This window comes from Phyllobates terribilis, unplaced genomic scaffold (assembly GCF_046119375.1).
Source record: "Phyllobates terribilis strain yellow unplaced genomic scaffold, ASM4611937v1 Scaffold_92__1_contigs__length_6168646, whole genome shotgun sequence".
Lineage (NCBI taxonomy): Eukaryota > Metazoa > Chordata > Amphibia > Anura > Dendrobatidae > Phyllobates > Phyllobates terribilis.
In genome coordinates this window covers 840,194-857,510 of record NW_027362852.1, presented here as the reverse complement: position 1 = coordinate 857,510, position 17,317 = coordinate 840,194, and positions in this window count along the sequence as shown.

The following is a 17,317-nucleotide window of genomic DNA, read 5'->3' as shown; positions in this document are numbered from 1 at the left end:
GGGATCACCAGTGACATTATTCACAGGAGCTCTGTATATAGTGTCAGTATACAGGTAATACAGTGATCACCAGTAACATTATACACAGGAGCTCTGTATATAGTGTCATTATACAGGTAATACAGTGATCACCAGTGCCATTATACACAGGAGCTCTGTATATAGTGTCAGTGTACAGGTAATACAGTGCTCACCAGTGACATTATACACAGGAGCTCTGTATATAGTGTCAGTGTACAGGTAATACAGTGATCACCAGTGACATTATACACAGGAGCTCTGTATATAGTGTATAGTGTACAGGCAATACAGGGATCACCAGTGACATTATACACAGGAGCTCTGTATATAGTGTCAGTATACAGGTAATACTGGGATCACCAGTGACATTATACACAGGAGCTCTGTATATAGTGTCAGTGTCCAGGTAATACAGGGATCACCAGTTACATTATACACAGGAGCTCTGTATATAGTGTCAGTGTACAGGTAATACAGGGATCACCAGTGCCATTATACACAGGAGCTCTGTATATAGTGTCATTGTATAGGTAATACAGTGATCACCAGTGACATTATACACAGGAGCTCTGTATATAGTGTCAGTGTACAGGTAATACAGTGATCACCAGTGCCATTATACACAGGAGCTCTGTATATAGTGTCAGTATACAGGTAATACAGTGATCACCGGTGACATTATACACAGGAGCTCTGTATATAGTGTCAGTATACAGGTAATACAGTGATCACCGGTGACATTATACACAGGAGCTTTGTACATAGTGTGTAGTGTCAGTGTACAGGTAACACACTAGTCCTTCATCGCTTTTTTCCTTCCAGCGCAGACTACCATCACTTCTTCCAGCCACGACTCATCTCTGCATATAATAACAGAGTTATCTAGAGCACCGCTTCCAGAGCACATTCCCCAGTTTTTCACCAACTTCTACACTACGCAGCTGAATACACACGTGAACCCACCATTAATATATAATTAGGTATTATGCAACCCACCATTCGAAATATAAATTTCAATCTATCACTGTACCCTCACTAACTATTAATAGCCACTTTCCCCCACCCAATAAATATATAAATTAATTAGCACATGTACTCTATTCCCAAATTCAATACCAGTCTCACTCCTGCATCCTCAACACCCCCCACTCTGTACCCGCCGCTCCCCCAATTCATTATATTTACATGCCCCCTTTCGCCCCAATTCATTATGTCATGTCCTCTCTCTCCCACCCCCACCCTCTATTCATTATCAGCTGCTGTCCCCCACCCTCCATGCATCATATGCTCTCCCCCACCCTCAATACAGCATCTTTTGCTCTCCCCCACATTCAATACATCATTTACTCTTCCCCATGTTCAATGTATCGATATCTGCTGCTCCCGACCCCAATTCATCATTTGTTGTCCCCTACCCTCCACTCTCAATTCATCATCATTTGCTCTCCCCCACCTTCAACACATAATTCTTTACTCTCCCACCCTTAATTCATTATCATTTGCTGTCCCTTACCCTCAACTCATCATTACTTGCTCTCCAGTCCTCATCATTTGCTGTTACCCCCAGTCTCATTTCATCACATTTATTTAATCACTGATAACAAATGAATAAAATCATTCTGAATATAAGAGTGGGAGATATAACCTTGCCAACATGTCTATCAGTTCTGGCATTCTCATGGAGTCGTTTGATAATCATTATCTCCAATACATTACATCTACCTGGCACACACTGAGCAGGGGGTGCAGCGGGACCCCATTCATATGAACTGGGCTGCCTTAGAAGCGGATGCATTACATCAGCATTAGGGAACCTTCACTTTTAGGATTGAGGATGATCCTAAAGGTCTTGGTCACATAGGTTTGACCCACAATTTATAGTATAAAACAGGACTTATATTTGGTACTTGTTTGGGGATTTTATCAAGACCGGCTATAAGCTTGCTGGAGTAAAGTAAGCCCAATCTATTAAAAGGCTCATGCCTCTTGGCACATTTGGCACATTTTGGGGGCTGTTTGTGCACCAGAAATAAAACATTTTCCAGCTGTGGGCTGTTTTACATTTTAGCTACAAAGTATGCCAGTTTTCTAGTCATTAAAGTATATTTGTAATGTGGCAGGTGGCCATGCCCCTTTACCTTAGAAAAATGTTGGAGGCGCTGTAAAAGGGGCAAAACGCATGCCGGAATTACAAGGTTATTCTCACAATCACATTATTTTTCACAAATCGTAGTGCATATTTATTGTTAATATACAGACGAAGCTCAATATAATGTTTCTTTCCTATTCGTACACTACTAGAACTACAATTCCCAGCAACACTGCTGCCAACTCCTTTCTCTGACGCGGACAAATCAGTGAAACTGCAAATGCCACTTTGTTGATGCACATGGCATAGGATTATCTTCTGTCAGAGCTGCAGGCACCGCAGAGCTATGATAGAAGAAAACCAGCTGAGAGACCCTGCACTCTGCATGATTGACCACAGCAGGAGAACTACAGAAGCACAGATCTAAAGGCAATACAGCCTGCAGGCACCGCAGAGCTATGATAGAAGAAAACCAGCTGAGAGACCCTGCACTCTGCATGATGGACCACAGCAGGAGAACTACAGAAGCACAGATCTAAATGCAATACAGCCTGCACGCACCGCAGAGCTATGATAGAAGAAATCAGCTGAGGGACCCTGCACTCTGCATGATGGACCACAGCAGGAGAACTACAGAAGCACAGATCTAAATGCAATACAGCCTGGAGGCACCGCAGAGCTATGATAGAAGAAACCAGCAGAGGGACCCTGCACTCTGCATGATGGACCAGAGCAGGAGAACTACAGAAGCACAGATCTAAAGGCAATACAGCCTGGAGGAACCGCAGAGCGATGATAGAAGAAAACCAGCTGAGAGACCCTGCACTCTGCATGATGGACCAGAGCAGGAGAACTACAGAAGCACAGATCTAAATGCAATACAGCCTGCAGGCACCGCAGAGCTATGATAGAAGAAAACCAGCTGAGGGACCCTGCACTCTGCATGATTGACCACAGCAGGAGAAGTACAGAAGCACAGATCTAGATGCAATACAGCCTGCAGGCACCGCAGAGCTATGATAGAAGAAACCAGCTGAGAGACCCTGCACTCTGCATGATTGACCAGAGCAGGAGAACTACAGAAGCACAGATCTAAAGGCAATACAGCCTGCAGCCACCGCAGAGCTATGATAGAAGAAACCAGCTGAGAGACCCTGCACTCTGCATGATTGACCAGAGCAGGAGAACTACAGAAGCACAGATCTAAATGCAATACAGCCTGCAGGCACCGCAGAGCTATGATAGAAGAAACCAGCTGAGAGACTCTGCACTCTGCATGATGGACCAGAGCAGGAGAACTACAGAAGCACAGATCTAAATGCAATACAGCCTGGAGGCACCGCAGAGCTATGATAGAAGAAACCAGCTGAGGGACCCTGCACTCTGCATGATTGACCAGAGCAGGAGAACTACAGAAGCACAGATCTAAATGCAATACAGCCTGCAGGCACCGCAGAGCTATGATAGAAGAAACCCAGCTGAGAGACCCTGCACTCTGCATGATTGACCAGAGCAGGAGAATTACAGAAGCACAGATCTAAAGGCAATACAGACTGCAGGCACCGCAGAGCTATGATAGAAGAAACCAGCTGAGAGACCCTGCACTCTGCATGATTGACCACAGCAGGAGAACTACAGAAGCACAGATCTAAAGGCAATACAGCCTGGAGGCACCGCAGAGCTATGATAGAAGAAACCAGCTGAGAGACCCTGCACTCTGCATGATTTACCAGAGCAGGAGAACTACAGAAGCACAGATCTAAAGGCAATACAGCCTGGAGGCACCGCAGAGCTATGATAGAAGAAAAGCAGCTGAGAGACCCTGCACTCTGCATGACTGACCACAGCAGGAGAACTACAGAAGCACAGATCTAAAGGCAATACAGTCTGCAGGCAACGCAGAGCTATGATAGAAGAAACCAGCTGAGAGACCCTGCACTCTGCATGATTGACCACAGCAGGAGTACTACAGAAGCACAGATCTAAATGCAATACAGCCTGGAGGCACCGCAGAGCTATGATAGAAGAAACCAGCTGAGGGACCCTGCACTCTGCATGACTGACCACAGCAGGAGAACTACAGAAGCACAGATCTAAATGCAATACAGCCTGCAGGCACCACAGAGCTATGATAGAAGAAAACCAGCTGAGAGACCCTGCACTCTGCATGATGGACCAGAGCAGGAGAACTACAGAAGCACAGATCTAAAGGCAATTCAGCCTGGAGGCACCGCAGAGCTATGATAGAAGAAACCAGTTGAGAGACCCTGCACTCTGCATGATTGACCACAGCAGGAGAACTACAGAAGCACAGATCTAAAGGCAATACAGCCTGGAGGCACCGCAGAACTATGATAGAAGAAACCAGCTGAGGGACCCTGAACTCTGCATGATGGACCAGAGCAGGAGAACTACAGAAGCACAGATCTAAAGACAATACAGCCTGGAGGCACCGCAGAGCTATGATAAAAGAAACCAGCTGAGAGACCCTGCACTCTGCATGATTGACGAGAACTACAGAAGCACAGATCTAAATGCAATACAGCCTGGAGGCACCGCAGAGCTATGATAGAAGAAACCAGCTGAGAGACCCTGCACTCTGCATGATGGACCAGAGCAGGAGAACTACAGAAGCACAGATCTAAAGGCAATACAGCCTGCAGGCACCGCAGAGCTATGATAGAAGAAAACCAGCTGAGAGACCCTGCACTCTGCATGATTGACCACAGCAGGAGAACTACAGAAGCTCAGATCTAAAGGCAATACAGCCTGCAGGCACCGCAGAACTATGATAGAAGAAACCAGCTGAGAGACCCTGCACTCTGCATGATTGACCACAGCAGGAGAACTACAGAAGCTCAGATCTAAAGGCAATACAGCCTGGAGGCACCGTAGAGCTATGATAGAAGAAACCAGCTGAGAGACCCTGCACTCTGCATGATTGACCACAGCAGGAGAACTACAGAAGCACAGATCTAAAGGCAATACAGCCTGCAGGCACCGCAGAGCTATGATAGAAGAAACCAGCTGAGAGACCCTGCACTCTGCATGATTGACCAGAGCAGGAGAACTACAGAAGCACAGATCTAAATGCAATACAGCCTGCAGGCACCGCAGAGCTATGATAGAAGAAAACCAGCTGAGAGACCCTGCACTCTGCATGATTGACCAGAGCAGGAGAACTACAGAAGCACAGATCTAAATGCAATACAGCCTGCAGGCACCGCAGAGCTATGATAGAAGAAAACCAGCTGAGAGACCCTGCACTCTGCATGATTGACCAGAGCAGGAGAACTACAGAAGCACAGATCTAAAGGCAATACAGCCTGGAGGCACCGCAGAGCTATGATAGAAGAAACCAGCTGAGAGACCCTGCACTCTGCATGATTGACCACAGCAGGAGAACTACAGAAGCACAGATCTAAATGCAATACAGCCTGGAGGCACCGCAGAGCTATGATAGAAGAAAACCAGCTGAGAGACCCTGCACTCTGCATGATTGACCAGAGCAGGAGAACTACAGAAGCACAGATCTAAAGGCAATACAGCCTGCAGACACCGCAGAGCTATGATAGAAGAAACCAGCTGAGAGACCCTGCACTCTGCATGATTGACCAGAGCAGGAGAACTACAGAAGCACAGATCTAAATGCAATACAGCCTGCAGGCACCGCAGAGCTATGATAGAAGAAAAGCAGCTGAGAGACCCTGCACTCTGCATGATGGACCAGAGCAGGAGAACTACAGAAGCTCAGATCTAAATGCAATACAGCCTGGAGGCACCGCAGAGCTATGATAGAAGAAAACCAGCTGAGAGACCCTGCACTCTGCATGATGGACCAGAGCAGGAGAACTACGGAAGCACAGATCTAAATGCAATACAGCCTGGAGGCACCGCAGAGCTATGATAGAAGAAAACCAGCTGAGAGACCCTGCACTCTGCATGATTGACCAGAGCAGGAGAACTACAGAAGCTCAGATCTAAATGCAATACAGCCTGCAGGCACCGCAGAGCTATGATAGAAGAAACCAGCTGAGAGACCCTGCACTCTGCATGACTGCCCAGAGCAGGAGAACTACAGAAGCACAGATCTAAATGCAATACAGCCTGCAGGCACCGCAGAGCTATGATAGAAGAAACCAGCTGAGAGACCCTGCACTCTGCATGATTGACCAGAGCAGGAAAACTACAGAAGCACAGATCTAAATGCAATACAGCCTGGAGGCACCGCAGATCTATGATAGAAGAAACCAGCTGAGAGACCCTGCACTCTGCATGATTGACCAGAGCAGGAGAACTACAGAAGCACAGATCTAAATGCAATACAGCCTGGAGGCACCGCAGAGCTATGATAGAAGAAACCAGCTGAGAGACCCTGCACTTTGCATGATTGACCACAGCAGGAGAACTACAGAAGCACAGATCTAAAGACAATACAGCCTGGAGGCACCGCAGAGCTATGATAGAAGAAAACAGCTGAGGGACCCTGCACTCTGCATGATTGACCACAGCAGGAGAACTACAGAAGCACAGATCTAAAGGCAATACAGCCTGGAGGCACCGCAGAGCTATGATAGAAGAAAACCAGCTGAGAGACCCTGCACTCTGCATGATTGACCAGAGCAGGAGAACTACAGAAGCACAGATCTAAAGGCAATACAGCCTGGAGGCACCGCAGAGCTATGATAGAAGAAACCAGCTGAGAGACCCTGCACTCTGCATGATTGACCACAGCAGGAGAACTACAGAAGCACAGATCTAAATGCAATACAGACTGGAGGCACCGCAGAGCTATGATAGAAGAAAACCAGCTGAGAGACCCTGCACTCTGCATGATTGACCAGAGCAGGAGAACTACAGAAGCACAGATCTAAAGGCAATACAGCCTGGAGGCACCGCAGAGCTATGATAGAAGAAACCAGCTGAGAGACCCTGCACTCTGCATGATTGACCACAGCAGGAGAACTACAGAAGCACAGATCTAAAGGCAATACAGCCTGGAGGCACCGCAGAGCTATGATAGAAGAAACCAGCTGAGAGACCCTGCACTCTGCATGATTGACCAGAGCAGGAGAACTACAGAAGCACAGATCTAAAGGCAATACAGCCTGGAGGCACCGCAGAGCTATGATAGAAGAAACCAGCTGAGAGACCCTGCACTCTGCATGATTGACCAGAGCAGGAGAACTACAGAACCACAGATCTAAATGCAATACAGCCTGGAGGCACCGCAGAGCTATGATAGAAGAAAACCAGCTGAGAGACCCTGCACTCTGCATGATTGACCAGAGCAGGAGAACTACAGAACCACAGATCTAAATGCAATACAGCCTGGAGGCACCGCAGAGCTATGATAGAAGAAAACCAGCTGAGAGACCCTGCACTCTGCATGATTGACCACAGCAGGAGAACTACAGAAGCACAGATCTAAATGCAATACAGCCTGGAGGCACCGCAGAGCTATGATAGAAGAAACCAGCTGAGAGACCCTGCACTCTGCATGATTGACCAGAGCAGGAGAACTACAGAAGCACAGATCTAAATGCAATACAGCCTGGAGGCACCGCAGAGCTATGATAGAAGAAACCAGCTGAGGGACCCTGCACTCTGCATGATGGACCACAGCAGGAGAACTACAGAAGCACAGATCTAAATGCAATACAGCCTGGAGGCACCGCAGAGCTATGATAGAAGAAAACCAGCCGAGAGACTCTGCTGTTAGAACCTTGCTGTTAGGTTTTTTTTCCTTTGCTGGTCACATGACCTTGTTGGCCTATTTAATCCTGCTCCGCCCTTCTGGCTTTGCTGGACTTCATTGTATATCTACTTTCTAGCTAGCCTGTGCTCTGTATCTAACTCTGTTAGTTTGCTTGGTCTACGGACCTCTATGTTCTATCTATTTTGTTTGTTCGTCTGTCTGCTACTATTTCTGTTAGGAGGTGTCCCATATTCCTCCCAGTCCTTAGTACTTGTAGGGATTCCCTCCCCACATCTATAGGTCTTCGTACAGACTAGATTAGGACTTTAGCAGGTCTGATCGCAGGATCAGGTTCCCTGTTACATCGTAGGGATTCAGCTGAGTCTTATAGTAGGGACAGATCTCCTCTCTTTCCTTAGCTTTGGTAGCAGAACATAACATCTGCACTCTGCATGATTGACCACAGCAGGAGAACTACAGAAGCACAGATCTAAAGGCAATACAGCCTGCAGGCACCGCAGAGCTATGATAGAAGAAACCAGCTGAGAGACCCTGCACTCTGCATGATTGACCACAGCAGGAGAACCACAGAAGCACAGATCTAAAGGCAATACAGCCTGCAGGCACCGAAGAGCTATGATAGAAGAAACCAGCTGAGAGACCCTGCACTCTGCATGATTGACCACAGCAGGAGAACTACAGAAGCACAGATCTAAATGCAATACAGCCTGGAGGCACCGCAGAGCTATGATAGAAGAAACCAGCTGAGAGACCCTGCACTCTGCATGATTGACCACAGCAGGAGAACTACAGAAGCACAGATCTAAATGCAATACAGCCTGCAGGCACCGCAGAGCTATGATAGAAGAAACCAGCTGAGAGACCCTGCACTCTGCATGATTGACCACAGCAGGAGAACCACAGAAGCACAGATCTAAATGCAATACAGCCTGCAGGCACCGCAGAGCTATGATAGAAGAAACCAGCTGAGAGACCCTGCACTCTGCATGATTGACCACAGCAGGAGAACCACAGAAGCACAGATCTAAAGGCAATACAGCCTGCAGGCACCGCAGAGCTATGATAGAAGAAACCAGCTGAGAGACGCTGCACTCTGCATGATTGACCACAGCAGGAGAACCACAGAAGCACAGATCTAAAGGCAATACAGCCTGCAGGCACCGCAGAGCTATGATAGAAGAAACCAGCTGAGAGACCCTGCACTCTGCATGATTGACCACAGCAGGAGAACCACAGAAGCACAGTTCTAAAGGCAATACAGCCTGCAGGCACCGCAGAGCTATGATAGAAGAAACCAGCTGAGAGACCCTGCACTCTGCATGATTGACCACAGCAGGAGAACCACAGAAGCACAGATCTAAATGCAATACAGCCTGCAGGCACCACAGAGCTATGATAGAAGAAACCAGCTGAGAGACCCTGCACTCTGCATGATTGACCACAGCAGGAGAACCACATAAGCACAGATCTAAAGGCAATACAGCCTGCAGGCACCGCAGAGCTATGATAGAAGAAACCAGCTGAGAGACCCTGCACTCTGCATGATTGACCACAGCAGGAGAACCACAGAAGCACAGTTCTAAAGGCAATACAGCCTGCAGGCACCGCAGAGCTATGATAGAAGAAACCAGCTGAGAGACCCTGCACTCTGCATGATTGACCACAGCAGGAGAACTACAGAAGCACAGATCTAAATGCAATACAGCCTGGAGGCACCGCAGAGCTATGATAGAAGAAACCAGCTGAGAGACCCTGCACTCTGCATGATTGACCACAGCAGGAGAACCACAGAAGCACAGATCTAAAGGCAATACAGCCTGCAGGCACCGCAGAGCTATGATAGAAGAAACCAGCTGAGAGACCCTGCACTCTGCATGATTGACCACAGCAGGAGAACCACAGAAGCACAGATCTAAAGGCAATACAGCCTGCAGGCACCGCAGAGCTATGATAGAAGAAACCAGCTGAGAGACCCTGCACTCTGCATGATTGACCACAGCAGGAGAACTACAGAAGCACAGATCTAAATGCAATACAGCCTGGAGGCACCGCAGAGCTATGATAGAAGAAACCAGCTGAGAGACCCTGCACTCTGCATGATTGACCACAGCAGGAGAACCACAGAAGCACAGATCTAAAGGCAATACAGCCTGCAGGCACCGCAGAGCTATGATAGAAGAAACCAGCTGAGAGACCCTGCACTCTGCATGATTGACCACAGCAGGAGAACTACAGAAGCACAGATCTAAATGCAATACAGCCTGGAGGCACCGCAGAGCTATGATAGAAGAAAACCAGCTGAGAGACCCTGCACTCTGCATGATGGACCAGAGCAGGAGAACTACAGAAGCTCAGATCTAAATGCAATACAGCCTGCAGGAACCGCAGAGCTATGATAGAAGAAAAGCAGCTGAGAGACCCTGCACTCTGCATGATTGACCACAGCAGGAGAACTACAGAAGCACAGATCTAAATGCAATACAGCCTGGAGGCACCGCAGAGCTATGATAGAAGAAAACCAGCTGAGAGACCCTGCACTCTGCATGATGGACCAGAGCAGGAGAACTACAGAAGCTCAGATCTAAATGCAATACAGCCTGCAGGCACCGCAGAGCTATGATAGAAGAAAAGCAGCTGAGAGACCCTGCACTCTGCATGATTGACCACAGCAGGAGAACTACAGAAGCACAGATCTAAATGCAATACAGCCTGGAGGCACCGCAGAGCTATGATAGTAGAAAACCAGCTGAGAGACCCTGCACTCTGCATGACTGACCAGAGCAGGAGAACTACAGAAGCTCAGATCTAAATGCAATACAGCCTGCAGGCACCGCAGAGCTATGATAGAAGAAACCAGCTGAGAGACCCTGCACTCTGCATGACTGACCAGAGCAGGAGAACTACAGAAGCACAGATCTAAATGCAATACAGCCTGCAGGCACCGTAGAGCTATGATAGAAGAAACCAGCTGAGAGACCCTGCACTCTGCATGATTGACCACAGCAGGAGAACTACAGAAGCACAGATCTAAAGGCAATACAGCCTGCAGGCACCACAGAGCTATGATAGAAGAAACCAGCTGAGAGACCCTGCACTCTACATGATTGACCACAGCAGGAGAACCACAGAAGCACAGATCTAAATGCAATACAGCCTGCAGGCACCACAGAGCTATGATAGAAGAAACCAGCTGAGAGACCCTGCACTCTGCATGATTGACCACAGCAGGAGAACCACAGAAGCACAGATCTAAAGGCAATACAGCCTGCAGGCACCGCAGAGCTATGATAGAAGAAACCAGCTGAGAGACCCTGCACTCTGCATGATTGACCACAGCAGGAGAACCACAGAAGCACAGATCTAAAGGCAATACAGCCTGCAGGCACCGCAGAGCTATGATAGAAGAAACCAGCTGAGGGACCCTGCACTCTGCATGACTGACCACAGCAGGAGAACTACAGAAGCACAGATCTAAATGCAATACAGCCTGCAGGCACCACAGAGCTATGATAGAAGAAAACCAGCTGAGAGACCCTGCACTCTGCATGATGGACCAGAGCAGGAGAACTACAGAAGCACAGATCTAAAGGCAATTCAGCCTGGAGGCACCGCAGAGCTATGATAGAAGAAACCAGTTGAGAGACCCTGCACTCTGCATGATTGACCACAGCAGGAGAACTACAGAAGCACAGATCTAAAGGCAATACAGCCTGGAGGCACCGCAGAACTATGATAGAAGAAACCAGCTGAGGGACCCTGAACTCTGCATGATGGACCAGAGCAGGAGAACTACAGAAGCACAGATCTAAAGACAATACAGCCTGGAGGCACCGCAGAGCTATGATAAAAGAAACCAGCTGAGAGACCCTGCACTCTGCATGATTGACGAGAACTACAGAAGCACAGATCTAAATGCAATACAGCCTGGAGGCACCGCAGAGCTATGATAGAAGAAACCAGCTGAGAGACCCTGCACTCTGCATGATGGACCAGAGCAGGAGAACTACAGAAGCACAGATCTAAAGGCAATACAGCCTGCAGGCACCGCAGAGCTATGATAGAAGAAAACCAGCTGAGAGACCCTGCACTCTGCATGATTGACCACAGCAGGAGAACTACAGAAGCTCAGATCTAAAGGCAATACAGCCTGCAGGCACCGCAGAACTATGATAGAAGAAACCAGCTGAGAGACCCTGCACTCTGCATGATTGACCACAGCAGGAGAACTACAGAAGCTCAGATCTAAAGGCAATACAGCCTGGAGGCACCGTAGAGCTATGATAGAAGAAACCAGCTGAGAGACCCTGCACTCTGCATGATTGACCACAGCAGGAGAACTACAGAAGCACAGATCTAAAGGCAATACAGCCTGCAGGCACCGCAGAGCTATGATAGAAGAAACCAGCTGAGAGACCCTGCACTCTGCATGATTGACCAGAGCAGGAGAACTACAGAAGCACAGATCTAAATGCAATACAGCCTGCAGGCACCGCAGAGCTATGATAGAAGAAAACCAGCTGAGAGACCCTGCACTCTGCATGATTGACCAGAGCAGGAGAACTACAGAAGCACAGATCTAAATGCAATACAGCCTGCAGGCACCGCAGAGCTATGATAGAAGAAAACCAGCTGAGAGACCCTGCACTCTGCATGATTGACCAGAGCAGGAGAACTACAGAAGCACAGATCTAAAGGCAATACAGCCTGGAGGCACCGCAGAGCTATGATAGAAGAAACCAGCTGAGAGACCCTGCACTCTGCATGATTGACCACAGCAGGAGAACTACAGAAGCACAGATCTAAATGCAATACAGCCTGCAGGCACCGCAGAGCTATGATAGAAGAAAACCAGCTGAGAGACCCTGCACTCTGCATGATTGACCAGAGCAGGAGAACTACAGAAGCACAGATCTAAAGGCAATACAGCCTGCAGACACCGCAGAGCTATGATAGAAGAAACCAGCTGAGAGACCCTGCACTCTGCATGATTGACCAGAGCAGGAGAACTACAGAAGCACAGATCTAAATGCAATACAGCCTGCAGGCACCGCAGAGCTATGATAGAAGAAAAGCAGCTGAGAGACCCTGCACTCTGCATGATGGACCAGAGCAGGAGAACTACAGAAGCTCAGATCTAAATGCAATACAGCCTGGAGGCACCGCAGAGCTATGATAGAAGAAAACCAGCTGAGAGACCCTGCACTCTGCATGATGGACCAGAGCAGGAGAACTACGGAAGCACAGATCTAAATGCAATACAGCCTGGAGGCACCGCAGAGCTATGATAGAAGAAAACCAGCTGAGAGACCCTGCACTCTGCATGATTGACCAGAGCAGGAGAACTACAGAAGCTCAGATCTAAATGCAATACAGCCTGCAGGCACCGCAGAGCTATGATAGAAGAAACCAGCTGAGAGACCCTGCACTCTGCATGACTGCCCAGAGCAGGAGAACTACAGAAGCACAGATCTAAATGCAATACAGCCTGCAGGCACCGCAGAGCTATGATAGAAGAAACCAGCTGAGAGACCCTGCACTCTGCATGATTGACCAGAGCAGGAAAACTACAGAAGCACAGATCTAAATGCAATACAGCCTGGAGGCACCGCAGATCTATGATAGAAGAAACCAGCTGAGAGACCCTGCACTCTGCATGATTGACCAGAGCAGGAGAACTACAGAAGCACAGATCTAAATGCAATACAGCCTGGAGGCACCGCAGAGCTATGATAGAAGAAACCAGCTGAGAGACCCTGCACTCTGCATGATTGACCAGAGCAGGAGAACTACAGAAGCACAGATCTAAATGCAATACAGCCTGCAGGCACCGCAGAGCTATGATAGAAGAAACCAGCTGAGAGACCCTGCACTCTACATGATTGACCACAGCAGGAGAACTACAGAAGCACAGATCTAAAGACAATACAGCCTGGAGGCACCGCAGAGCTATGATAGAAGAAACCAGCTGATAGACCCTGCACTTTGCATGATTGACCACAGCAGGAGAACTACAGAAGCACAGATCTAAAGACAATACAGCCTGGAGGCACCGCAGAGCTATGATAGAAGAAAACAGCTGAGGGACCCTGCACTCTGCATGATTGACCACAGCAGGAGAACTACAGAAGCACAGATCTAAAGGCAATACAGCCTGGAGGCACCGCAGAGCTATGATAGAAGAAAACCAGCTGAGAGACCCTGCACTCTGCATGATTGACCAGAGCAGGAGAACTACAGAAGCACAGATCTAAAGGCAATACAGCCTGGAGGCACCGCAGAGCTATGATAGAAGAAACCAGCTGAGAGACCCTGCACTCTGCATGATTGACCACAGCAGGAGAACTACAGAAGCACAGATCTAAATGCAATACAGACTGGAGGCACCGCAGAGCTATGATAGAAGAAAACCAGCTGAGAGACCCTGCACTCTGCATGATTGACCAGAGCAGGAGAACTACAGAAGCACAGATCTAAAGGCAATACAGCCTGGAGGCACCGCAGAGCTATGATAGAAGAAACCAGCTGAGAGACCCTGCACTCTGCATGATTGACCACAGCAGGAGAACTACAGAAGCACAGATCTAAAGGCAATACAGCCTGGAGGCACCGCAGAGCTATGATAGAAGAAACCAGCTGAGAGACCCTGCACTCTGCATGATTGACCAGAGCAGGAGAACTACAGAAGCACAGATCTAAAGGCAATACAGCCTGGAGGCACCGCAGAGCTATGATAGAAGAAACCAGCTGAGAGACCCTGCACTCTGCATGATTGACCAGAGCAGGAGAACTACAGAACCACAGATCTAAATGCAATACAGCCTGGAGGCACCGCAGAGCTATGATAGAAGAAAACCAGCTGAGAGACCCTGCACTCTGCATGATTGACCAGAGCAGGAGAACTACAGAACCACAGATCTAAATGCAATACAGCCTGGAGGCACCGCAGAGCTATGATAGAAGAAAACCAGCTGAGAGACCCTGCACTCTGCATGATTGACCACAGCAGGAGAACTACAGAAGCACAGATCTAAATGCAATACAGCCTGGAGGCACCGCAGAGCTATGATAGAAGAAACCAGCTGAGAGACCCTGCACTCTGCATGATTGACCAGAGCAGGAGAACTACAGAAGCACAGATCTAAATGCAATACAGCCTGGAGGCACCGCAGAGCTATGATAGAAGAAACCAGCTGAGGGACCCTGCACTCTGCATGATGGACCACAGCAGGAGAACTACAGAAGCACAGATCTAAATGCAATACAGCCTGGAGGCACCGCAGAGCTATGATAGAAGAAAACCAGCCGAGAGACTCTGCTGTTAGAACCTTGCTGTTAGGTTTTTTTTCCTTTGCTGGTCACATGACCTTGTTGGCCTATTTAATCCTGCTCCGCCCTTCTGGCTTTGCTGGACTTCATTGTATATCTACTTTCTAGCTAGCCTGTGCTCTGTATCTAACTCTGTTAGTTTGCTTGGTCTACGGACCTCTATGTTCTATCTATTTTGTTTGTTCGTCTATCTGCTACTATTTCTGTTAGGAGGTGTCCCATATTCCTCCCAGTCCTTAGTACTTGTAGGGATTCCCTCCCCACATCTATAGGTCTTCGTACAGACTAGATTAGGACTTTAGCAGGTCTGATCGCAGGATCAGGTTCCCTGTTACATCGTAGGGATTCAGCTGAGTCTTATAGTAGGGACAGATCTCCTCTCTTTCCTTAGCTTTGGTAGCAGAACATAACATCTGCACTCTGCATGATTGACCACAGCAGGAGAACTACAGAAGCACAGATCTAAAGGCAATACAGCCTGCAGGCACCGCAGAGCTATGATAGAAGAAACCAGCTGAGAGACCCTGCACTCTGCATGATTGACCACAGCAGGAGAACCACAGAAGCACAGATCTAAAGGCAATACAGCCTGCAGGCACCGAAGAGCTATGATAGAAGAAACCAGCTGAGAGACCCTGCACTCTGCATGATTGACCACAGCAGGAGAACTACAGAAGCACAGATCTAAATGCAATACAGCCTGGAGGCACCGCAGAGCTATGATAGAAGAAACCAGCTGAGAGACCCTGCACTCTGCATGATTGACCACAGCAGGAGAACTACAGAAGCACAGATCTAAATGCAATACAGCCTGCAGGCACCGCAGAGCTATGATAGAAGAAACCAGCTGAGAGACCCTGCACTCTGCATGATTGACCACAGCAGGAGAACCACAGAAGCACAGATCTAAATGCAATACAGCCTGCAGGCACCGCAGAGCTATGATAGAAGAAACCAGCTGAGAGACCCTGCACTCTGCATGATTGACCACAGCAGGAGAACCACAGAAGCACAGATCTAAAGGCAATACAGCCTGCAGGCACCGCAGAGCTATGATAGAAGAAACCAGCTGAGAGACCCTGCACTCTGCATGATTGACCACAGCAGGAGAACCACAGAAGCACAGATCTAAAGGCAATACAGCCTGCAGGCACCGCAGAGCTATGATAGAAGAAACCAGCTGAGAGACCCTGCACTCTGCATGATTGACCACAGCAGGAGAACCACAGAAGCACAGATCTAAATGCAATACAGCCTGCAGGCACCGCAGAGCTATGATAGAAGAAACCAGCTGAGAGACCCTGCACTCTGCATGATTGACCACAGCAGGAGAACCACAGAAGCACAGATCTAAATGCAATACAGCCTGCAGGCACCACAGAGCTATGATAGAAGAAACCAGCTGAGAGACCCTGCACTCTGCATGATTGACCACAGCAGGAGAACCACATAAGCACAGATCTAAAGGCAATACAGCCTGCAGGCACCGCAGAGCTATGATAGAAGAAACCAGCTGAGAGACCCTGCACTCTGCATGATTGACCACAGCAGGAGAACCACAGAAGCACAGTTCTAAAGGCAATACAGCCTGCAGGCACCGCAGAGCTATGATAGAAGAAACCAGCTGAGAGACCCTGCACTCTGCATGATTGACCACAGCAGGAGAACTACAGAAGCACAGATCTAAATGCAATACAGCCTGGAGGCACCGCAGAGCTATGATAGAAGAAACCAGCTGAGAGACCCTGCACTCTGCATGATTGACCACAGCAGGAGAACCACAGAAGCACAGATCTAAAGGCAATACAGCCTGCAGGCACCGCAGAGCTATGATAGAAGAAACCAGCTGAGAGACCCTGCACTCTGCATGATTGACCACAGCAGGAGAACCACAGAAGCACAGATCTAAAGGCAATACAGCCTGCAGGCACCGCAGAGCTATGATAGAAGAAACCAGCTGAGAGACCCTGCACTCTGCATGATTGACCACAGCAGGAGAACTACAGAAGCACAGATCTAAATGCAATACAGCCTGGAGGCACCGCAGAGCTATGATAGAAGAAACCAGCTGAGAGACCCTGCACTCTGCATGATTGACCACAGCAGGAGAACCACAGAAGCACAGATCTAAAGGCAATACAGCCTGCAGGCACCGCAGAGCT